The following is a 15,639-nucleotide window of genomic DNA, read 5'->3' as shown; positions in this document are numbered from 1 at the left end:
ATACTATCCCCGCATAATAAGCACAAGGCGCAGGCTGAATGGCCTCCTCTGGTCAAAGAGCTGAGGTGGTAGTGGAATTACTTCTTCCGGTTCCTGCGTAATTCCAAGTGTGGACCCGGAACCAGGTATGCTACTGACTCATCCTGTTTTCATTAGAGAGATTCTGAAAAAAAATATAATCCCTACTGATGAAGGTGGTGACATGGGAATACATGTTACCAGTGTTACAACTCGCAGAGCCAACAATGAGCTGTTATTTAATTGCAGGGTACAGGTGTGGTTTACATGCCAAAACTCCAGCTCCAGACAAGGCCTTGTAGTGACATAGCATCCTCACCCTTGACACAACCACATGGGTGTCTCTCCTCATCGCTGGGAGTCAGGGACTGAGCATGCAATAGGCTTTGGGAATAGTTTCTGTGTGTTAGCAATGTCCCACCCAAAATCCAAACCATCAGCAACCAGATTCGAAAAGGAGAAAATGATGGCATAAACACTGAGCTTTGCACAACCTGACTTGTATCATCAGTTTTAAACTCCATATCTAACCCCCCATACTCACCCTGTCAGAGTTGTACAGTACGGTGACAGACCCTTCAGTCTAACTCGTACATGCAGAGTAAGTTTCCCAAATTAAAATGGTCCCATTTGCCAGTGTTTGGCCAGACGCCTCATCAGCATCATGTACAAGCACAACACGACATCCCAACTTCTCCACTCAGTGGTCTGAGCAATGAAGGCATATATGCCAAACGCCTTCTTAACCACCTGTAGCGCAACTTGCAGCAAACAACAGACCTGAACCTCTCGGCCTCTCTATTCCACAATACTCCCCAGGGGCCCACCATTAAATGTGCGAGCCCTGTCCTTGTTCGTATTAACAAAATGCAACACCTTGTATTCATCTAAATTAAACTCTATCCGCCATTTCTTGGCCCAACTGATCAAGATCCCATTGCAATTTTAGATAACCTTCCTCACTGTCCCCTCCACCACCAATTTGGTGTCATCTGCAAGCTTTCTAACCATGTATTCACATCAAAATCATTTATATAGATGACAAATAACAGTGGACCCAGCACCCATTCCCGTGGAATTCTGGTAGTCACACAGGCTTTCAGACTGAAAAAAAATCAACCCTCCATTACCACCCGCTTTCAGGTCTGTGACGTGAAGATGGTGTAGAGGAAGCTTTACTCTGTATCAAAGCCCATTCTGTCCCTGTCCTGGGAATGTTTGATGGGGTTGGGGGGTGGGGGTACAGTGGAGAGGAAGCTTTACTTTGTATTCAGCCCAGTGCTGTCCCTGTCCTGGGAGTGTTTAATGGGGTCAACACAGAAAGAGCATTACCTTCAGCTTAAAGAACACAAGGATTTCACTGGGTTTTACATCTGTTGCTAGCTTTATCAAAACCATTAGAGTGTCTTTCACTAGAGTTCTTTTCCTCCCATTTCTGCAGAATAGGGAATTGTCCTCTTGACATTTTTCAACATCATTTCAATTTTCAGAAGTAAAGCAATCACCAGCATGATAGGGTGATTGGCTGCCTCCTGTCCTTATTTGTGTTAGGAGTGTCCCCTGTGCTCCAACTAACCCTTTGATAATCTCTCTATTTTACAAATGGAGATCAAAAGCCAGATAATGGCAACAGCACAGTCCCAGCATGCACAGGAAGAATGAAAGACCCCTATTACATTCAGGGGGTTCACAGCACTAATTACAAGCTTGCATCGTCATAACATAGGAGCTATTTTACAGAAACAAAACATTTGGCACAATCAGTTTCCATACCCCGGTGTTACACAGCAACAAACTTGTCCCCCACCAGTACTGTACCCCAGTGTTATACAGGGACAGACCTGTCCCCACCAGTACTGTACCCCAGTGTTACACAGGGACAGACCTGTCCCCACCAGTACTGTACCCCAGTGTTACACAGGGACAGACCTGTCCCCACCAGTACTGTACCCCAGTGTTACACAGGGACAGACCTGTCCCCACCAGTACTGTACCCCAGTGTTACACAGGGACAGACCTGTCCCCACCAGTACTGTACCCCAGTGTTACACAGGGACAGACCTGTCCCCACCAGTACTGTACCCCAGTGTTACACAGGGACAGACCTGTCCCCCACCAGTACTGTACCCCAGTGTTATACAGGGAGAGACCTGTCCCCACCAGTACTGTACCCCAGTGTTATACAGGGAGAGACCTGTCCCCCACCATTACTGTACCCCAGTGTTATACAGGGACAGACCTGTCCCCACCAGTACTGTACCCCAGTGTTATATAGGGACAGACCTGTCCCCACCAGTACTGTACCCCAGTGTTATACAGGGACAGACCTGTCCCCACCAGTACTGTACCCCAGTGTTATCCAGGGACAGACCTGTCCCCACCAGTACTGTACCCCAGTGTTATCCAGGGACAGACCTGTCCCCACCAGTACTGTACCCCAGTGTTATCCAGGGACAGACCTGTCCCCACCAGTACTGTACCCCAGTGTTATCCAGGGACAGACCTGTCCCCACCAGTACTGTACCCCAGTGTTATCCAGGGACAGACCTGTCCCCACCAGTACTGTACCCCAGTGTTATCCAGGGACAGACCTGTCCCCACCAGTACTGTACTCCAGTGTTATACAGGGACAAACCTGTCCCCACCAGTACTGTACCCCAGTGTTATCCACTGACAGACCTGTCCCCACCAGTACTGTACCCCAGTGTTATACAGTGACAGACTTGTCCCCACCAGTACTGTACCCCAGTGTTATCCACTGACAGACTTGTCCCCACCAGTACTGTACCCCAGTGTTATACAGTGACAGACTTGTCCCCACCAGTACTGTACCCCAGTGTTACACAGGGACAGACCTGTCCCCACCAGTACTGTACCCCAGTGTTACACAGGGACAGACCTGTCCCCACCAGTACTGTACCCCGGTGTTACACAGCAACAAACCTGTCCCCCACCAGTACTGTACCCCAGTGTTATACAGTGATAGACCTGCCCCCACCCAGGACCGTACCCCAGTGTTATACAGTGACAGACCTGTCCCCCACCAGTACCGTGCCCCAGTGTTATACAGGGAGAGACCTGTCCCCCACCAGTACTGTACCCCAGTGTTATACAGGGACAGACCTGACCCCACCAGTACTGTACCCCAGTGTTATCCACTGACAGACCTGTCCCCCACCAGTACTGTACCCCAGTGTTATACAGTGACAGACCCGTCCCCACCAGTACTGTACCCCAGTGTTATACAGTGACAGACCTGTCCCCCACCAGTACTGTACCCCAGTGTTATACAGTGACAGACCTGTCCCCCACCAGTACTGTACCCCAGTGTTATACAGGGACAGACCTGTCCCCACCAGTACTGTACCCCAGTGTTACACAGGGACAGACCTGTCCCCACCAGTACTGTACCCCGGTGTTACACAGCAACAAACCTGTCCCCCACCAGTACTGTACCCCAGTGTTATACAGTGATAGACCTGCCCCCACCCAGGACCGTACCCCAGTGTTATACAGTGACAGACCTGTCCCCCACCAGTACCGTGCCCCAGTGTTATACAGGGAGAGACCTGTCCCCCACCAGTACTGTACCCCAGTGTTATACAGGGACAGACCTGACCCCACCAGTACTGTACCCCAGTGTTATCCACTGACAGACCTGTCCCCCACCAGTACTGTACCCCAGTGTTATACAGTGACAGACCCGTCCCCACCAGTACTGTACCCCAGTGTTATACAGTGACAGACCTGTCCCCCACCAGTACTGTACCCCAGTGTTATACAGGGACAGACCTGTCCCCACCAGTACCGTACCCCAGGGTTATACAGGGACAGACCTGTCCTCCACCAGTACTGTACCCCAGTGTTACACAGGGACAGACCTGTCCCCCACCAGTACCGTGCCCCAGTGTTATACAGGGAGAGACCTGTCCCCCACCAGTACTGTACCCCAGTGTTATACAGGGACAGACCTGACCCCACCAGTACTGTACCCTAGTGTTATCCACTGACAGACCTGTCCCCCACCAGTACCATACCCCAGGGTTATACAGGGACAGACCTGTCCTCCACCAGTACCGTACCCCAGTGTTATACAGGGACAGACCTGTCCTCCACCAGTACCGTACCCCAGTGTTATACAGGGACAGACCTGTCCCCCACCAGTACAGTATCCCAGTGTTATACAGGGACAGACCTGTCCCCTCCCAGTACTGCACCCCCACTATTCCCTGGGAATCCAGCAGCTGACAGACCCTGCTTCTGAATGGGCACCTCTCACAGATCACAAGAAACATACACCGGACTTTACCCACAGCAGAGACAGGCCACAGGTTGGCAGGGACAGCAGGGCAGGTACCTCATGGTAGACAGACCCAACCACCCTCTTAAAGACACAGACTGGGCCCAGTACCAGAGCCAAGGCCTGCCCTGTAACCAACTGTTCAGTGTGACTGATTAGTTGCGAGTTCATTGGATTGATCGAGCCACTGATCCCAAACACAACAGCCTGTTGAACTGAGACTGTCAGCAGTACAACCGAGTAACAGTGTGAACATCACAGGAAGAAACCATTCTGCCCACTGACCCTCCACCCTTTACCGCTAACATGGCATTTCGGTTCCGCGCCCGCCCCCCCCCCTCCCCAAAAGCACGGTCATTAAAATCTGCCCCACCTTGGGGTTTCGGACATACTCAACAACTCAGTGCGCTCTGCTCCCTGGCTGTAAGAATTCTCAAGTTTCTCAACCCTGGGAGCGTGGAAATGTTTCGTCATCACCGTGCAGAGTGGCCAACCCCTTTAATCAGAGGCTGTGACCACCCCGCTCTCCGGTGAACACCCTGTCAAGTCAGTTCGGAGGGTGCAACCTCATCACGTTTAAACTCTGGGGAATGTAAAGTTGAGAGTGTGGAGCTGGAAAAGGGCTAGTGCCCAAAATGCCGAACTCTCCTGCTGTTCGGATGCTGCCTGACCTGCTGTACTTTTCCAACACCACACACACAAATCCAACCTCCAGCATCTGTAGTCCTCACTTTCTCCTCTGGGGAATATAAACCCAATCCTTTTGATTTATGATTGTCACGTGTACCTGGGTACAGTGAAAAGTTTTGTTTGGTGCACAATACAGGCAATTTCAGTGCAGACCATAAGGGCAATACAGTGAGGAATACAGTACTGCAGCTGCTGAGAGGTCTATTCAGAAGTCTTGTAAGAGAGGGATAGACGCTGTTCTTAAATCGGTGCTTGTGTACAAACGTTTATATCTTCTGCCTGACAGGCGAGTGTGGAAAAGTGTATAACGAGGGTCTTTGGTGGACATGGGCTGCTTTCCCTAGGCAGGAAGTATCGATGGAGACAATGGAAGGAAGGCTGCTTTGTGTAATGGACTGGGCTGCATTCACAATTCTCTGGGGGAACAGGTGGGACAGTGCCTTCAGCACTACAGAGAGAGAAAACAGAGGCGGGGTAGGCCATTCGGCCCTTCCAACCTGCTTCACCAGCCAACACGAATTGGTGGGGGGGGGGGGGGGGGGGGGGGGGAAAGAGGAATTTTGTTACCTGCCCAGACCGGAACTCAGTGTTGTCACAGGTTTAGACAAGTCACGACAGTTACCCTGCTGACTCCTACACCGACAGCACTTCAAGCAACAGGCAGACGTCCGACTGAAGGTCGAAATCGGCTTCTGCAAAACCTGGAACTCAAATTGTTGTGCACAAGACCAGATTCTCGGCTGGGCCCCACAAGTGTGTGGGTTTTTTTGTTGAAAACCATACTCCATCGGCAATCAGCATTAGCTCAGAGTCTGGCCGATTGACGGTCTGACAAATTGATTTTGTGCCTTATAACTGGGCCTAAGTAAATCCTGCTCCCATTCCACACTGTACACAAAAGGTGAAGATATGTGCCTGTATTGGCTAATTAAACTTTTACGTTCAGTAACAGTCTTCTGTTAGGTACAGGGCTGTAACTAACAGAACTCGCTTCTCTACACTATACAGGAGATTTACAACAACAGCCTGCATTTTATACAGCACCTTTAGTCTCATTAAAAAAAGGGAAGGAGTGTTCAATCAACAACATTTGATGCCGAGCCACATTAAAGTAATTACAGGGAGCAAGAAGCAGTAGAAATGAAGGAACATCTTAAAGGATACCCAGCTACATCACAGTCAACATGGATTCGCGAATGGGGAAAAATCGCATTTGACAAACATGCTGGGAGCTTGTGTTTTGAGGACGTGACTAACAAAATTTGATAGGGGGAGCCAGTGGACGTGGTATATTTGGATTTTCAGAAAGATTTTGGTAAAGTCCAAATCTGACAGATTGAATACAATGTGGAAATCTGTGAGGTTATTCAATTTGACAGAATATTTTTAAATGGCAAGATGTTGGAAAGTGTAAATGTACAAAGAGACTCAGGCGTCCTTGTCGATAAGTCAGTAAAGGCCAACAGCAGGTGCAGCAAGCTATTAGGAAGCCTGTTGGAACATTAGCCTTTACTGTGGGAGGGACCGAGTACAGGAGGAGTGAGGAATTGCTTTGATTGTCTGGGAGCTTGGTTCGATCACACCTGGAGTACTGCGTGCACAGTTCTGGTCTCCTTATCTCAGGAAGGACATTATTGTCATAGAGGGAGAGAAGGGAGGGCTCACCAGACATATCCCCAGGATACTGGGACCGTCCTATGGAGAGAGAACGGGCGATTGGAGCTTGACTCTCTGGAGTTTAAGAACGAGATGTGATCACAGTGAAACTTGACAGGGTCAATCCATTTAAGACATCGCCCCTGGTTAGTAGTGGGGGAGGGGGTCTACAGCCGGGGAACCGAGCCTGTGGTTGTCGTTGTTCAAAGAGGAAATTCCTAAAACTTGTTTAAACCACTCCCCCCTCCCCCCCCCACACACACACACACACACACACACACACACACACACACACACACACACACAGCTGAAGGCCTGCCTACCAATGGTAATTGGCAGACCAGGTAAGGTGCTGGAATCGAAGGGGCAAGGGGATCGTAAAGGTAGCAGATATTGGAGGGAGTCACAGAGATAGGGAGGGGGTGTAGGGGCCTGGAGGGGGTGACAGAGATAGGGAGGGAGTGTAGGGGCCTGGAGGGGGTGACAGAGATAGGGAGGGGGTGTAGGGGGTGACAGAGATAGGGAGGGGGTGTAGGGGCTGGAGGGGGTGACAGAGATAGGGAGGGGGTGTAGGGGCCTGGAGGGGGTGACAGAGATAGGGAGGGGGTGTAGGGGCTGGAGGGAGTGACAGAGATAGGGAGGGGGTGTAGGGGCTGTAGGGGCTGACAGAGATAGGGAGGGAGTGTAGGACCTGGAGGGGGTGACAGAAATAGGGGGGTGGGTTGTAGGAGACAGTTAGAAGGCAAGGCTTTTGGTGACTGAAAACAGGGTTGTGAATTTTTCAAATGGAGGAGCTGCCTAACTCCGTGTCTTCACAGCGGTAATGGTTAGATAGCTCTGGGTGAGGTCTGGAGGCCGGGGTGTGAAAACCAAGCCTGGGCTGTGCTGGAATCATCAATTCTTTAGGCAAGAAAGGCATAGGTGAGGGCTTCAGTAGCGGATAAGCAGGAGCCCAGTCTCTCAGCAGACAGCAAGGTGCAGTTGGGATCACAACCTAATCAGCAATTATCTTACTGAATGATGGAGCAGCCTCATTAGGTCTACTCTGGATCCTAAGTTACATCCAGCAAGTGGAATAGTGTTATGGCCAGTCTCCTTCCTATCGGAAAGATGCTGTGAAACTTGAAAAGGTTCAGAAAAGATTTACAAGGATGCTGCCAGGGTTGGAGGATTTGAGCTACAGGGAGAGGCTGAACAGGCTGGGGCTGTTTTCCCTGGAGCGTCGGAGGCTGAGGGGTGACCTTACAGAGGTTTATAAAATCACGAGGGGCATCAATAGGGTAAATAGACAAAGTTTCTTCCCCGAGAGGGCTTAGATTTATGATGAGAGAGGAAAGATATAAAAGAGACCTAAGGGGCAATTTTTTCACACAGAGGGTACGTGTATGGAATGAGCTGCCAGAGGAAGTGGTGAGGGCTGGTACAATTGCAACGTTTAAGAGACATCTGGATGTGTATATGAATAGGAAGGGTTTGGAGGGATATGGGCCGGGTGCTGGCAGGTGGGACTAGATTGGGTGGGGATATCTGGTCAGCATGGACCGAAGGGTCTGTGTCAGTGCTGCATATCTCTATGACTCCAAAATATAGGGAATCAGATCATTTGAATACATATAGCAAATATATATATATATATATATAAACACACCAAGTTAGTGTTATTGCAAACTAATGCCATCCTAATAAGTGTTATGTGATAGTCTTATACCCAGTGACGGGGAATTCCTTTATAATATATACAGGAGTACTCCATTCAGTAACTGTCATATAACAGTGTGACACCCAGAGAGTTATGATGTGATAATATACAGTATTCCACACAATAACTGCATTATTAGTGTTACAGACAAGAACAGTGAGTTATTATATAATACAGTTACTGTGCGATTCTATAACAGTGTTGCTGTGTTCTTATATAGAAGATAGAATCCCTACAGTGTGGAAACAGGCCATTTGGCCCATCAAGTCCACACCTAACCTCTGAAAAGATCCCACTCAGAAAGACCCACCCTACCTACCCCTGTAACTCTGCATTCCTCATTGCTAACCCACTTATGCCACACATGCCTGGACACGATGGGGCAATTACCCATGGCCAATCCACCCTAATCTATATATCCCTAGACAGTATGGGGCTATTATCCATGGCCAATCCACCTGACCCACACATCTTTGGACTGTGGGAGGAAACCGGAGCACCCGGAGGAAACCCACACAGACATGGGGAGAATGTGCAAACTCCACACAATTGCCCGAGGCTGGAATTGAACCCGGGTCCCTGGCGTTGCGAGGCGGCGGTGCTAACTACTGAGCCACCCTGCCGCCCAAAATATAATAGTGTCACACTCAGGGAGTGAGTTTTGATGTGATATATACAGTATTCCACACAGTAACTGCATTATTATAGTGTTACAGACAGTGAGTTATTATGCAAGTACTCCACTCAGTTTCGGAGTTATTTACTACATCCAGTGACTGTGCATGAGAACACAGAACAGTACAGGCCCTTCGGCCCTCGATGTTGTGCCAATCTTTTATCCAACTCCAAGATCAAACTAACCTATATACCCTTCATTGTATTATCATCCATGTGCCTATCCAAGAGTCACTTCCATATCCCTAATGTATCGGACTCTACCATGACCACTAGCAGTGCACTCCATGCACCTATCGCGCCGTGTAAAGAACTGACCCCTCACATCTCCCCTAAATCTTCTTTCAATCACCTTAAAATTATGCCTCTCACAATAGCCATTCCGCCCTGGGGAAAAGTCTTGACTATTTATCTGTGCCTCTCATCATCTTGTACACCTCTATCAAGTCATCTCTCATCCTTCTTTACTCCAATGAGAAAAGCTGTAGCTCCTTTGACCTTTCTTCATGAGACATGCCCTCCAGTCCAGGTAGCATCCTGGGAAATCTCCTCTGCACCCTCTTCCACATCCTTCCTATAATGAGACAAACAGAACTGAACACAATATACCATGTGTGGTCTAACCAGGGCTCTATAGAGCTGCAGCATACCCTCGCGGCTCTCAAACTCAATCCCCCTGCAAATGAAAGCTAACACACCACATGCCTTCTTAACAACCCTATCAACTTGGGTGGCAACTTTGAGGGATTTACAAACACGGACCTCAAGATCCCTCTGTTCCTCCACATAGTCAAGAATCCTGCCTTTAACCCTGTAATCTGCATTCAAATTTGACTTTCCAAAATGAATCACTTCACACTTTTCCAGGTTGAACTCCATCTGCCAGTTATCAGCCCAGCTCTGCATCCTATCAATGTCCCACTGCAACCTACAACAGCCCTCCACACTATCCACCGCTCCACCAACCTTCGTGTCATCAGCAAACTTACTAGCCTACTCTTCCACTGCCTCATCCAAGTCATTTAAAAAAAAATCACAAAGTCCAGAGGTCCTAGAACCAATCCCTGTGAAACACCACTGGTCACCAAGCTCCAGGCTGAATACTTTCTATCTACTACCACTCTCTGTCTTCTCTGGGCCAGCGAATTCTGTATTCCAACAGCCAGATTTGCCTGTATCCCATGCTTCCTTACTTTCTGAAATGAGCCTACTGTGGAGAATCTTATCAAACGCCTTGTTAAAATCCACGTACATCGCATCCACTGCTCTGCCTTTGTCAATGTGTTTTGTCACATCCCCAAAGAATTCAATAAGGTTTGTGAGGCATGACCTGCCCCTCACAAAGCCGTGATGACTATTTCTAAGCAAACTGTGGTTTTCCAAGTAATCAATCCTGTCTCTCAGAATCCTCTGCAATACTTTACCCACCACAGACGAGTGACTGACTGGTCTGTAATTCCCAAAGTTATTCCTATTCCCCTTCTTGAACAAGGGAATAACATTTGCCACCCTCCAGTCATTTGGTACTACACCAGTGAACAGTGTGGATGCAAAGATCATCACCGAAAGCACCACAATCTTTTCCCTCGCTTCCTGTAGTGACCGAGGATATATCCCGTCTGGCCCAGAGGACTTATCTAGCCTCATGTTTTTCAAAAATGTCACTAAATCCTCCTTCTTAACATCAACTTGTTCAAGTGTATCAGCATGTTTCATGCTGTCCTCACAAGTGATACAGTCCCAGACAGTAGAGTCATAGAATCGTACAGCACGGAAACAGACCCTTCAGTCCAACCCGTCCATGCCGACCAACAGTGAATACTGAAGCAAAATATTCATTAAGAACCTCCCCTACCGCCGCCAACTCCAGTTGTAGGTTCCCCCCACTATCTCTGATCGGCCCTACCCTCACTTTGGTTCCTCACGTAAGTGTAGGACGCCTTCGGGTTTTCCTTAATCCCACCTGCTAAAGCATTTTCATGCCCCCTTCTCTCTCTCCTAAGTCCATTCTTCAGTTCCTTCCGGCTACCTTGTATCCCTCTAGAGCCCTGTCTGATCCTTGCCTCCTCGGCCTTGAGAAAGCTTCCTTCTTCCTCTTGACTAGATGCTCCCAAGGTTCCTTCCTCATATCCAGCGCTATCACCGAATGCTCCCTAAACAATCTCCACGTTTCCATCGTGCATTTTCCTGAGAATATCTGTTACCAATTCAGGCGACCCAGTTCCTGCCGAATACCATTGTAACTCCTCCTCCCCCAATTACATACTTTCCCATACAGGCTGCTCCTATCCCTCTCCATGACTATAGTCAAGGTCAGAGACTTGTGATCACTATCACCGAAATGCTCTCCCACCGAGAGATCAGACACATGGTATGGTTCGTTGCCAAGCACCAAATCCAATATGGCCTCCCCTTCCAGAGTCAAGGATCCTTCCGGGACACACTCGACAAAAACTGCTCCATCCAAACTGTTTTAACTAAGGAGATTCCAATCAATACTAGGGAAGTTAAAGTCACCCATGACAACAACCCTGTTCCTTCTGCACATTTCCAAACCCTTCCTCCCAATCCGCTCCTCAGTGTCTCGGTTGCCACTAGGGGGCATCTAGAGAAAACTCCAGTAAAATGGCTGCTCCCTTCCTGTTTCTGACTTTTCAATTCTACCCCCCCCCCCCCCCCATTTCCTGCTGAGCCACAGCATTCGTAATCTGTTGTGGTTGTAAGTTCTTCGAGCTGGGAAGTTGATTTGCAGACATTTCGTCCCCCGTCTAGGTGTTTTGGAAACTCCCGTGAAGCACTGCTCTGTTGTGTCTTTCTGGAATGGATTTGGTTACATTTCTGCAGCTTCTGATTGTTCATTGTAGTGTCCGGTATACTGGGTCTAGGTCAATGTGCTTATTGGTGGAATCCGTGGCTGAGTGCCATGCTTAGACTCCAAGAAGATCACGCATGTCAACATTGACCAGCATCTCCACACCATTAAATCCCAGAAGACACAGTACAGCAGCACTTCACAAGAGGGTCCAAAGCACTGAAGGTGTCACCTAGACAGGGGACAAAACATCTGCAAATCAACTTCCCACTCAGCGAACACATCCGCAACCACGACAACCCAAGCTACAAATCTCTACACAAACATTAATAATCGTATCTCCTGCGACAAAGTGTATAACACATAATAGAAACATGTGTTATGTAATTGGGTGCCATCCACTTTTGTAACAGTGTGAAGTGTTAGACCAGTGAGTATGTTACTCGGTATATTAATACTGTTGTAAGCAGTGACAGAGTAATAATATGTACAGGAGTGTTCCAATCAAGTTGGGTAATATTAACATATACTGTTCCACTCAGTGAGAGTAGTTGTAGACTATATAAAGGACTGTTCTAACCAGTTTCTGAATGCTGTTATTACAATCTGTGTCAGATGCCATGTGACATCAGGATACAATCCAACAGGTTTATTCGAGTTAAAAATCACAACACCAGGTTATAGTTCATGGTGAAGGAGTGTCGCTCCGAAAGCTAGTGCTTCCAAATAAACCTGTTGGACCATAACCTGGTGTTGCGTGATTTTTAACTTTGTACACCCCAGTCCAACACCGGTATGTCCAAATCAGGTTTATTTAAAATTTGCAAGCTTTCAGAGCACTGTCCTGTCAGCTGACAAAGCAGCAGTGCTCTGAAAGCTTGTGATTTCCAATAAACTTGTTGGACTCTAACCTGGTGTTGTGTGACTACTTGACCATATGCACTGAGAGTCATTATAACATACTGGAGTGTTTCATTATTACATACAGAATCCATGCCATGTTATACCCAGCGACAGATACAAGTTTTACTACTCTGTACCCTTTCTGTAATATATACCCAGTGTCCTACCTCGTGACAATTATAGACACAAGAGTGTAACAGTTCATGACACTGCACCATATCTAATACCATAATACTGATACCCACAGTTTTGAGTTTAACCTGTGGCAATTTTAGAATTATTTCGCCCAGTAACAGTATCATTTTATAACCTTACACTGTTAGACCCAGAAATGATTATATCTTATCTAGGCATGTTTTGCAACAGTAATAAATGCAGAAATGTTACAGTCAATATGTTTATATTTTCTAACAGTCACTGGGTATCTAATGAAGGAATGTGCACCTAGAACATTAAGAAAGTATTAATGTTAATCATGAAATAATATTATTTTATCTACGGGCATCAATTTGGATAAGGTGTAGGGTGAAATAAAAAGACTAACCCCAGCACAGGCACATCCATAAATCTGACAACCACCCTACCTCACACTTTTTTAAAAAAAAACTGACAGTGTTCAAGGTCAAATCTTCAGGACCCAGATAGGAACCAGAAAAGGCATTTGTATTTTTGTGGTACGTTAACATCCAGCATTGCTACAATCTTTTAAAAGCACTGTCGCTCTCCCAGCACAGAGTCCTGCCCACACTGTCCCATCCCCATCTTCCCCCCCCACCCCGAACCCCATTATCTCAGGAACGATGTGCTGGCCCTGGAGTGGATCCAGAGGAAGCTCACGAGAATGATCCCAGGAATGAAAGGGTTAACATATGAGGAACGTTTGAGGACTCTGGATCTATACTCGATGGAGTTTAGAAGGAAGTGGGAGTGGGAATCGAATCCCAGATTACTGAATGGCCTGGACAGAGCGGACGTTAGGAGGATATTTCCATTGGTAGGAAAGACGAGGACCCGAGGGCACAGCCTTAGAGTAAAGGGAAGACCCATTAGAACAGAGATGAGGAGAAACTTCTTCAGCCAGAGAGTGGGAATCTATGGAATTCACTGCCACAGAACGCTGTGGAGGCCAGGTCACTGAGGGTATTTAAGACTAAGTTTGACAGGTTCTTGATTGTCAAGGAGATCAAAGGTTACAGGGAGAGGGCGGGAGAATAGGGTTGAGAAACTTTCAGGAGGACTGCAGATGCTGGAGATCAGAGCTGAAAATGTGTTGCTGGAAAAGCGCAGCAGGTCAGGCAGCATCCAAGGAACAGGAGAGTCGACGTTTCAGGCATAAGCCATTGGTGGAGTGGACTCGATGGGCCGAACGGCCAAATTTCTACTTCTGGGTCTTACAGTCTTGTGGGCTTAAAACCCACACCCAAGTTCTCCCCCCTTTACCTCTCGTCCCACCTCTGCCTTCGGCCAAGTGAGGAATAGGCTCCTTGAGCCTGTGCTGCCATTCAATAAGATCATGGCTGATCTGATTATTCCTCTTATAGCCTTTCACCACCCCCCTCACCTCACCCCGCCAACTGAGAATCTATCCACCTTAAAAATATTCAAAGACCACTCTGAGGAGAATTTGAGACTCATAGCCCTCTGAATAAAATCGCATCCATCTTAAAACGGGTCACCCCTGATCCAGACTCTCCCACAGGTGGGGGATGGTCTCCACACCAATTCTTCCAGAACCCTCAGGATACTGTGCATTGCAAATGACTCACTGCTTACCCTTCTAAACCCCAGCCGATTATGCCTAGCCTGTCCAACCTTTCCCTGCAGGTATAGTCTGGTAAACACTCTCTCCTGCCAACACATTTACCTCCCTCCCAAAAAAAAGGTGTGCAGGTGGAGGCGCCGGTGTTGGTCTGGGGTGGACAAAGTCAGAAGTCATCGGGTTAAGATAGTCGGAGCACTGTTACTTTGTCGGGTGACACTGATGTGGTCTCACGCACATTGAACTGAATCCACAGCTGTTCTCCCTTCTGTCCCCAAAACTCATTACACGCTGAGCAACAGGCCACTCAGCCCTCTCGACCTGGCTCACCATTCTGTCAGATCGCAGCTCACAATAGTTGCAATTGCACAGCACTTTTGACATCCCTCCACCCACCCCCAACCCCAACTTTAAAGCACTTATTAGGTCTGACTGTAAGACAGAACTGGCCTTCAAAGACAGAGGTGGTGGTATTATGGTGAGGTGACCATACATCCAGTCAATGAGGCGCATGTTATACAAGGAGAGGGAATTCTGAAGGAGCTGGGAGGCATGGCCATTAATGATGAAATGAGACGGGGGTGGGGGGGGGGAAAGGCAGGAGGTGTAGGCCGAAATCGAGATGCAAACGTTTTGGTGAGTGACAGGAGAGGTTGCAGAGATCAGAGCAGTTGGGGGGGGGAGTTAGAAACAGGACCTTTAAGAATCGAGGTAAAGCAGAATGGCGAGTAGTGGGTGACCAGGACTCAGGAGGAAGGGATCGGCAGCAGCAGAGATTTTGGAGAGCTGACAGGGACAGCGCTATCGAAAGTCCCACCAAGACACCAGTCACGGACATCCCCATGCATCCCTTGGGACAGGGGTAGATCACAACACCGTCTCCCCACTCCCCAACAACTGTCACAAGAAGCAGGCCTGTCTCCCGACGTACCCCAGATACCTGGGGAGGCTTCCTGGCCTGTTCACCTCTGTATCAGAGTGGCTGCTGCAACCCAGTCTCACTAACAACATTACCAATTATTCTAACACCACATCACTGTAGGCCTAAATGGAGGCCCTGCCTCATTGCACAGATCAACAGTGACAAGCACAGAAATCTCTCTGTCAATGTGGCCTTTTACTTTAAG

The 15,639-nt window shown here is 48.2% G+C and overlaps 1 protein-coding gene across 1 annotated transcript in view; it reads right to left on the bottom strand.

The window, feature by feature from the left end:
* LOC132805464 (ubiquitin-conjugating enzyme E2 Q1) overlaps positions 1–15,639 on the bottom strand; it is a 47,299-nt gene that overhangs the window by 29,532 nt on the left and 2,128 nt on the right. The gene's annotated exons all lie outside the window — the stretch shown is intronic.

Source organism: Hemiscyllium ocellatum, chromosome 50, assembly GCF_020745735.1.
Source record: "Hemiscyllium ocellatum isolate sHemOce1 chromosome 50, sHemOce1.pat.X.cur, whole genome shotgun sequence".
NCBI lineage: Eukaryota > Metazoa > Chordata > Chondrichthyes > Orectolobiformes > Hemiscylliidae > Hemiscyllium > Hemiscyllium ocellatum.
This window is presented reverse-complemented; position numbering and strand designations above follow the sequence as displayed.